Source organism: Ovis canadensis, chromosome 3 (genome assembly GCF_042477335.2).
Source record: "Ovis canadensis isolate MfBH-ARS-UI-01 breed Bighorn chromosome 3, ARS-UI_OviCan_v2, whole genome shotgun sequence".
Classification (NCBI taxonomy): domain Eukaryota; kingdom Metazoa; phylum Chordata; class Mammalia; order Artiodactyla; family Bovidae; genus Ovis; species Ovis canadensis.
Window position 1 is genome coordinate 61949906 of NC_091247.1, and position 9703 is coordinate 61959608.

The 9703-nt window shown below is 42.7% G+C and overlaps 1 long non-coding RNA gene across 1 annotated transcript; it reads right to left on the reverse strand.

Annotated features, from left to right (window-relative positions):
* Positions 1–223: 223 nt before the first annotated feature.
* Positions 224–5800, reverse strand: LOC138435565 (uncharacterized). The gene is made up of 3 exons (XR_011255137.1): positions 5716–5800; positions 4229–4696; positions 224–726 (listed from the first exon to the last, which is right to left on the reverse strand). It is a non-coding gene; the product is annotated as an uncharacterized lncRNA (long non-coding RNA).
* Positions 5801–9703: the final 3903 nt, after the last annotated feature.

Consider the following 9703-nt stretch of genomic DNA (forward strand, 5'->3'; position numbering starts at 1 on the left):
ACTGGAATATTCTGTGGGGACTTCCCTGGTGACTCAGTGGCTGAGACTCCAAGCTGCCAACGCTGGGGGCTTGGGTTCGATCCCTGGTCAGGAAGCTAGGTCCCACGTGCCACAACTAAAGATCCCGTGTATAGCACCTAAGACCCAGTGCAGCCAAATAAATATGAAAAAAGAGTATATTTTGTGTTCTAATGCCAAAACCCAAGCAACCAGACTGATTTCAGAAAATGAAACGGATTCTTTATTTTTCTGTTTTCATTCATTACCCTCTGAGCCTGTGTTTCTCAAAAACCTGAGCCTTAAGTGGATAGTTTATGAGTCACCGTTTTATTGAAAGGATAATCCTGTCAGGGTGGCAGAGCCAACACAATGAGCCCGCCCCGCGCAGCCCACCCAGCTCTCCTCCCTGAATGTGACTGACAGCTTGATCCCGGGAGACACACTGGAAAAAGCCTCAGTTATGACATGTGGGAGGGGCCCTCCGATGGGGCAGAAGGAGGACAATTCATCCACAGTTTTCCCACTCCCTCTGGCTGGAGGTCTACCTCCTACAAGATCAGCTTCCCATGCTTCCAGGCTACACACCTGGGCCGGGACGCAGAGGTGTACAGCAGGGCTGCAGGTGAGGGACGGCCAGATGGGACCTGTAAGAAGGCAGAGCTGGAACCAGAGACTGGGAGGGTCCAAGGAGATCCAGCAGAATCTGATCCAAGCCACTTGCCAGGTCTAGAAAAAAACATGTGGTTCCTGCAACTCTTGAAGGCAAAGTCAAGGACACATTTAAATATCAGCACCATCTGCTAAATCTTGTCCTAGAAAATGTAACATTCAGTTCGTGCAGATTTATCTCAAGTCCGGGTGGGTTTCATCTGAGCATTCTTTTTGTGTGAAAAAAATCAAAAAACAGAAACAAAATTAAAGTCTCCCTCTAGTGTCCAAACTGCTATCTCATGATTCTGTTGGATATTAACTGGAGAAATAAAATCAGATGGCAGAGTATTGTTTAATCTTCTAGAGAAAAAATTTCAAGTTTCTGGGTGATGGTGAGTTGTTTAATGTAAGTCAGGGACAGTGAACATTTTCTGTAAGGGCAGAGGGTAAATATTTAAGTGTTCAGAGAACATGCAGTCTATTATACGTTTTCCTCTGTTTTTTGTTTTGCTTTTAACAACCCTTTAAAAACATAAAAATTACTGTCACTTCATTGACCACACAAAAGCAGATCACACGTGGTTTACTGCTTGCTGATCCCCAGTAGAGGTGCCTCCTATTATTAAAAGATATAATTATTTATGTTATATGTTTATAATAAATAGTATTTAGTTAATGCATTATATGTTTTATATACATATGCTTATAACACTGATACAGTTTGTCTTTAAAGGGAAACATATATAATGCCAAATGCTTTGCAAGTATTCATTTATAATGTTTATGCTTGTGTTAGCATTCTGAAGAAGAATCATGGTATTTTGGTAGATTTCCAAGATTTAGAAGAGCCTATGTCTCAGAGCAGAAATTCTTAGCAAAATTTCCCTAAAAAGAAGGTCTTTTAGCTCTAACCAGAATGTTTCCATTAGACTTCTTTTTAAGACTTCCTGCCTTATAGCCAGATGGTGCTGTTTTTTAATTACACAGTCTGTTGAAATTTATTTAAAATTTTAATCTACATGTGGCAATTCTGCTCTTTGGAGATACAAATACTTACACACAGCACTATTCACAATAGCTAAAAAGTGGGAACCACCCAAATCCACTGACAAATGGATTAACAAAGTGTATGCAGGGACTATTACTGAGCCATGAAAAGGAGGAAAGTACAGATGAGCTTGGTCAGCATTGTGATCAGTGAGAGAACACACTCTCCCTTTGTGTGCAATGTTCCAAACAGGCAAGTCCACAGAGATATTGATAGAAGGTAGGTTCAGGGTTTCTGGGATGAGGGGCCAAGTGTAGTGACTGCTGGTGTCTACAGGGTTTCTTTCTGAGATGATGAACCATCCTGTATCAGATGGTAATAGTGGTTGTACAATTCTGTGAATGCTTTAAAAACACTGGATTGTACCTTTAAAATGGTGGATTTTATGAAACATGAAGTACAGTTGATCTTTAAACAATACGATGGTTGAGGGCATCAACCACCTCCTCCCCAGCATCTTGGCAAAAATTGAGATAACTTTACAGTCAGCTCTCCTTTTGCTACTGAGTCCAGGCTCATTCTGGTCAGCCCACGACAGGGCAATAAATTGAGACGAGTTTTTAGGACAAGGAATAGTGACATTATCCAGAAGACCAGTAGACCCAGGAGATGGTGGGCTTGTGCGTCAGAACCATCATGTCTGAGTTAGGATTCAGAGCCTAAAGGAGAGGGAGGAAAATCAGACACTCCTGGGTTCCCATCAGATTCCAGGAGAACAGGTTAATTTCTTCCACCTGCAGGCACTCACAGGTGGGCCTCATCAGGAGGATTCTTGGGAGCTAAACAAAGGTGTTTTAGCTTAATCCTCACTACCTGGGAGGCAAGGGTCCCCGAGATGGCCACTGTGTAGAATTTAGGCTGACAGGCAGTGTCTCTTTAGTGACTAACCTGTGATGGGTATGAAGGTTCTTTCCTGTTCACTTCCTGCCATTGCTTCCTGACAAAGTTTCACACCTACCGGTCATGTGGTGCTGCCTTATTTACTATTAAACAAAATCCAGGAATAAAAGGACCATCCCCCAAACCTTTGTGGTTCAAAGGTCAACTGTATGTCTTAATTAACTACTGCTTAAAAATGGTTGCACACTGAAGAATTAACACCGAAGAATTGATGTCTTCGAACTGTGGTGCTGGAGAAGACTCCTTGAACTGCAAGGAGACCAAAGCAGTCAATCCTAAAGGAAATCAACCCTGAATAGTCATTGGAAAGACTGATGCTGGAGCTGAAGCTCCAATCCTTTGGACACCTGACTTGAAGAGCCAACTCATTGGAAAAGACCCTATACTGGGAAAGATTGGGGGCAGGAGGAGAGGGGGGCAACAAAGGATAAAAGTTGGGTGGCATCATTGACTCAATGGACATGAGTTTGAGCAAACGCTGGGAGACAGTGAAGGACAGGGAAGCCTGGTGTGCTGCAGTCCATGGGGTCAAAAAGAGTCAGACACGACTGAGTGACTGAAAGACAACGATTTAACAAGAAGAAAAGAAACAAAGACACACAAATCGTAAGTGTAAGATAATGAATCTTAAGGGAATACATCCTCATCATCAGCACCCAGATCAAGAGATAGAATATTTCTACCACATCAGAAACAACCATCCTCTTCAATATTCCCCACTCTCCTGACACTGTGCATTAGGTTTTTTACCCCTATTTGGCATTAAATTATTATCTTTTGTATAGAATTACAAAAGATATACCCATTTGTGTCTGGCTTCAGCATAATATCACCCAACATAACATACATGAGATTCATCTATATGGTTGCATGGCCCATTCATCCTCAGTGATGGATATTATTCCATTGGGTAAATATAACCAACTCCACATGTTCTACTGTTGATGGATATTTACGCGGTTTCTTGATTTTGGCTACTGCAAAGCTACTGCACTGCTGTGATCATTCCTATAAATATATGTATACTTTTGATGAATGTGTGTGCCTTTCTGTTGTTTATATTCTTAGGAATGGAAATGCTGAAATCTGAATTATGCAAATGCTGAAATTTAGTGAACTCTGCGTTTTCTGACAAGAAGTATATAAAAATTCCAGTCACTCCACTCCATCCTTGCAAACGCTTTTACACACCCACACGTGCCTGTGCATGCACGTGAGCCTCTGCCAAGATTTTGATCAGGACAGCGCTGAGTCTATAGATCAGTTCTGAGGAACTGACGTCTCAATATTTCATCTTTCAAATTATGAACATGGTGTATTTTCCCATTTGTTTAGGTCTCTTTAATTCTCTCAAAATGTCTTATAGAAATTAACATTAGTCCTGCATGTCTTTTATTAAATCATCCCTAGGTGTTTCATGCTGCAGGTAGTAACAGTCCTGTGTATTAAGCAAGACACCCCCAAAAAGAATGAGAATGCACCCTCGAATTAGAGACAAGTGGGTTGTTTTCCACATGCCTGTTTACAACAGTTGGGGTGAGTGGAGGGAACCCCAAGAGGGCATGCACAAAGGGCAGTTATGCAGCCAAAGAGTAATGAGGGGAGGGGCTCCAAGACCCCCAAACAGACCTTTCCAGGAGAAGAGAGTGTGGTCCAGGGACCGAGCGGGTGACCTCAGTCCGTGGGGAGCTGCTTCTACATCCGTCTCCCTGAACCTCATCTCCATTCCCTTTGTTTCATCTGGTGGAGAGTTTTAGCTTCAAACCAGTGTCTCAGTTCAGCTCAGGATTTCTTCAAAACTTGCCCTTTGAACTCCATCCTCACTGTGCAGTCTCTGTCCTCCTCTTCAGGTTTTAGACTCACTGGGGACATTTCTGCCCAGAAAGCTCATCACTGCCCTCTGCTGGCCGCCATCCCAGACTTGAGCGCTGAATTTCTGAATTGTCAATCTAACTGCCTACTTAGGTCTCCGCTTCTACATCTGACAGTTGACCCCATAGGCAAAGGAATGAAACGGGACCACTTTCTCACACTGGACAAAAATCAACTTCAAACGGGTTTTAAAGACTGGAATGAAGACCTGGTACCATAGGACCCCTAGAAGAGAACACAGGCAGTACACTCTTTGATATCAGTTTCAGCAAGGATTTTTTTTTTTTTATTTTACATCAAAAACAAAAATACACAAGCTGGGCTACATCAAACTAAACAGCTTCTGCACAGCAAAGCTGTGGTGCAAAAACCACCAACATAAGAAAAAGGCAACCTAATAGAAGGAAATATTTTCAAATCCTATATCTGATAAGGGGTTAATATCCAAAGTATATGGAGAACTCATATAACTCAATAGGAAAAAAAAAAAACAAGCAATTTATGACTCTGTCTATCAAAATTGTGAACATACCTTCCTGTAGCCTGCAATTCACAGGGCAGACCGGTTTACAACATTTTCCAAAATAATCCCCCCCCAAAAAAAAAATAAAGACTTTATAGCAGAGGAGGCTCCTTAATTATGGTGCATCTATGCAATGAAATAAAGAGTCATCGTCCAAAAGAATGGGTGAGAAGGAATAGATTGTGGATAGATAGATGGATAGATTGCGAAGAACAGTGAGGTGAAAAACCAAAAAATAAAAAAGCAAGTTGCAGAGTATTGTGTTTAGAATGAACTCTTTGAGTAAATAAAGTAGTAGGAGGATAGATGATAGATGGATGATAGGTCAATAGACAGACAGTAGACCTATGCATAAACATGCATAACTTTTTAAAGGAAAGATATACTAGAAATCTAACAACTTTTTTCCCTTAAGAGAGAAGAGCTGATAGTAGGAAAGGAAGGGAGAAAGACTTTATTTTCCATCCTATATGCCTCTGTGCTTTTAAATTTTTTCTTATTTTCAATTTTCAATTAATGCCAGCAAGTCCATCAAACCATTTAACTGTGTCCACTTTTTTTCCCGTGTCCCAGAAACTTCAGCAATTCTGAAAGAATCTACCAAGGAATTTGACCCTGGGGGAGTGAATTTCCAGAGGGTGGGACTCTGTGTCTCAGAACAAGTTTATTTTTCTCCCCTGGAATATTTTTTGTTCTGTTTTGTTTTCAGATACAGACTTACCCAAAATTATAGTCCTGGCCTTTGTGAGAGATGAATTTCACTGCATTCTTCCTCCTCACCTGGCAAGGAAGGAGGAAGGTGAGGGTTGGTCCAGACAAGCCCTCTCCCCATGGCCCACACACCTGCTCTCAGGCCCTGCGTGCACTTGGCCCCTTCGAAACAGTAAACACACTCCTAATCCTTTTGTGACTGCACACGATTGAGCTTATGTCCACCAATGATGAGATTCTGTTATGTCCCCAGGGAAACTGAGCAGTGAGTCAGGCTTTCCCTGAAAAGATTTCTATTGTGGAGAGAAATGAATGCCCGCTGCGGGGGTCCAAACGGTAAACCAATACACCCAACAGGTGTTCAGGGTGTAGGGAGCTGGCCCTGGGACTGGTTCTTTCTCCAAGGACAACACAGGTCAGTAATAATATCAGCCAGGGCCCACATTCTCACAGCCACTGCCAAAATCTACCACCCAGGACATGCGTACAAAGTGCACACCTTTTTAGCACTGTTCCAAGGCTAAATAAATCCCAGTGGGCAGTGGTTTGAGTGCAGAAGAGTTTCTGAGCTGCTCCTGCTGTTGGCATCCTGCCCCCCACAAACCACTCTCTAGGACTAGCCAGTGTGCTCTCTGCCCATGTCAATCAGAGCCTGATGTGAACAGGAGATGTAAGCCCCCCAGAGGCACCCTCTCACGTTAGAACAAAACCCAAACTCACTTCCAGACCCAAAGCATCTTGACCTGACCCTCGGCTACCTTTCTGACCTTGCCCCTGATCATCAAGCTCGGAGGCTCAGGCTCCTATAGTTCCAAGAGCTACTCCAGCCCCTAGTCTTAGGACCTGCAGCTCCTTCTGCCCAGAATTCCACTGCCAAGTCTCCAAGCCAACCTGGCTCCTTCGGGTCTAAACCCACTCCCTTGGAGAGTGTGCTTGTGAATTGTTTCTTGGCCAGCATCCTGCTGCATCCCACCACTAACTCTCCTGGTCTTCCTCATGACAGAGCACCTTCTGTAACCTTGCGTCCTGTTTTGTTACTATCTGTGTCACCGTACCAGAAAGCTTCATCCTACAGCACCAACTCTTCAGCAGAGCCTAGCACATGGGAGGCGCTCAGTGACTCTGCTTTGGACAATGGATAGATGAATGGGTAGCAGGATGGAAGCATGCATGCATAGATGGATTTGTACAAGGATGGATGGATGGAGGGATGAATGGATGGATGATGGATGGATAAATGGATAGAAAGATGGAGGGATGGATGGAGGCATAGGTGGATGCACAGATGCATGGATGGAATTCACACATGAACAAATAAGTACCATCTAGCTACCTAGTGCATTCAGACAAAAAGCTCCATTGTGACCTAGTCCTCAACTATCTAAGTGCTTGTACCCTGTATTTCACTCCAGTGGGTCCACAAACCCACCACCATTTTCAAATGCAATCCGGACATGAATAGCAGTCCAGCCTTCTCTGGCCACTTCCTCCTGGGGAATTCACCATCCTTCCCATTGACTAGTCCAGCTAGAAATCCTAAGGCATTTGAACATCGGTAACAGAAGCAATATAACTATTTAACATTTTAGCTGTGATTAACAATTAAACACACATCATGAAGATAATCATGATTTAAGTTCTGGGTGTGCTCCTCAAGAGGTCATGAACATTAAGTGTCACTGAAAGTCCAAATCAAAATTTCAGAAATTATCATTCCTTGTAAAGGAATGTTTCTCGCATCTCACTCTTTTCCTCCAGAACAAACAGAAGCAAACAGACCTCATAAACTTAAAGTTTAATGCTGCAGATTACAGCAAGCATCTTTGGAATACACTTGAAAGTGAAAGTGTTGATCACTGGTGTTCAACTCTGTGCGGCCCCATGGACTGTAGACAGCCAGGCTCCTCTGTCCATGGAATTCTCCAGGCAAGAATACTGGAGTGGATAGCCATTCCCTTCTCCAGGGGATCTTCCTGACACAGGGATGGAACCCAGTCTCTGCATTGCAGGCAGATTCTTTACCATCTGAGCCACCAGGGAAACCCAAGGAGACACTTGGTTTAACATTTTTTTTTAATGTAGTAACATACGCATATGTAACTTGGTACACTTTTTAGATGACCAGTTTAACATATAATAATGTTATAGCTTATTTGGACAGTTATAAATTTGCTAATCTAATTTCATAATCCAATTCATCAGTTGCTCAGTCATGTCCGACTCTTGGAGACCCCATGGACTGCAGCACCCCAGGCTTCCCTGTCCATCACCAACTCCTGGAGTTTACTCAAACTCATGTCCATTGAGTCAGTAATAGCATCCAACCATCTCATCCTCTGTCAAACCCTTCTCCTCCTGCCTTCAATCTTTCCCAGCATCAGGGTCTTTTCAAATGACTCAGCTCTTCATATCAGGTAGCCAAAGTATTGGAGTTTCAGCTTCAACATCAGTCCTTCCAATGAACATTCAGGACTGATTTCCTTTAGGAGGGACTGGTTGGATCTCCTTGCAGTCCAAGGGACTCTCAAGAGTCTTCTCCAACACCACACTTCAAAAGCATCAATTCTTTGGCACTCAGCTTTCTTTATAGTCCAACTCTCGCATCCAAACACGACTACTGGAAAAACCATAGCCTTGACTAGATGGACCTTTGTTGGCAAAATAATGTCTCTGCTTTTTAATATGCTGTCTAGGTTGGTCATAACTTTTCTTCCAAAGAGTAAGAGTCTTTATTTCATGGCTTCAGTCACCATCTGCAGTGATTTTGGAGCCCAAAAACATAAAGTCTGACACTGTTTCCACTGTTTCTCCATCTATTCACCATGAAGTGATGGGACCGGATGCCATGATCTTCGTTTTCTGAATGCTGAGCTTTAAGCCAACTTTTTCACTCTCCTCTTTCACTTTCATCAAGAGGCTCTTTAGTTCTTCTTCACTTTCTGCCATAAGGGTGGTATCATCTGCATATCTGAGGTTATTGATATTTCTCCCAGCAATCTTGATTCCAGCTTGTGCTTCATCCAGCCCAGCGTTTCTCATGAGGTACTCTGCATATAAGTTAAATAAGGAAGGTGGCAATATACAGCCTTGACGTGCTCCTTTTCCTATTTGGAACCAGTCTTTTGTCCCATGTCCATTTCTAACCGTTGCTTCCTGACCTGCATACAGGTTTCTCAAGAGGCAGATCAGGTGATCTGGTATTCCCATCTCTTGAAGAATTTTCCACAGTTTATTGTGATCCACACAAAGGCTTTGGTATAATCAATAAGGCAGAAGTAGACTTTTTTCTGGAACTCTCTCGCTTTTTCAATGATCCAACGGCAATTTGATCTCTGGTTCCTCCAATTCATAATCTGATCTAATTTCATAATCTAAAATCATTGCTATAAAACATGGAGGATCTAGTCAATCTATAGACCTGATTCTGTATATTCAAAGTGAGCATCTTGGGACTTACCTGCCCTCACCTCATCGTGGAGGAACAAAGTAGTGGCTATGAGGTTTTGAACCTTGACCAGCTGGATTCAAAGCCCTGAGTTATTCTGGGCTCTGATGGCTTACTCTCCAGGATTCGTATTTCTTCCCTGTAAAACAGGTAATGATGGCAGCTATCTGGCAGGACTGAGAGAAGGATTTTTAAATCATAGTGATACAAGTAAAGCACTTAAAAATGAATAAAACAAACAGATTTTAGCAAATGTGCAAGGGCACAGGCAGTCTGACTGCAAGGACATTTCTTAGATATTTATTTATTTATTTGGCTGTGCCAGGTCTTAATTGTGGAATGCGGGATCTTGTCCCCTGACCAGGGATTGAACCGGGGACCCCCTGCATTGGGTGTGCAGAGTCTTAGCCACTGGACCACCAGGGAAGTTCCTACAAGAACATTTTATACAGCAGTTTTGTGTAAGCACCCAGGTAGTTCAATTAAACTAGCAAAAGGAAACAAAAAGGCTTGGTTAACAATAGTAAGTAGATGCAATCCTAAGCAAACAAAA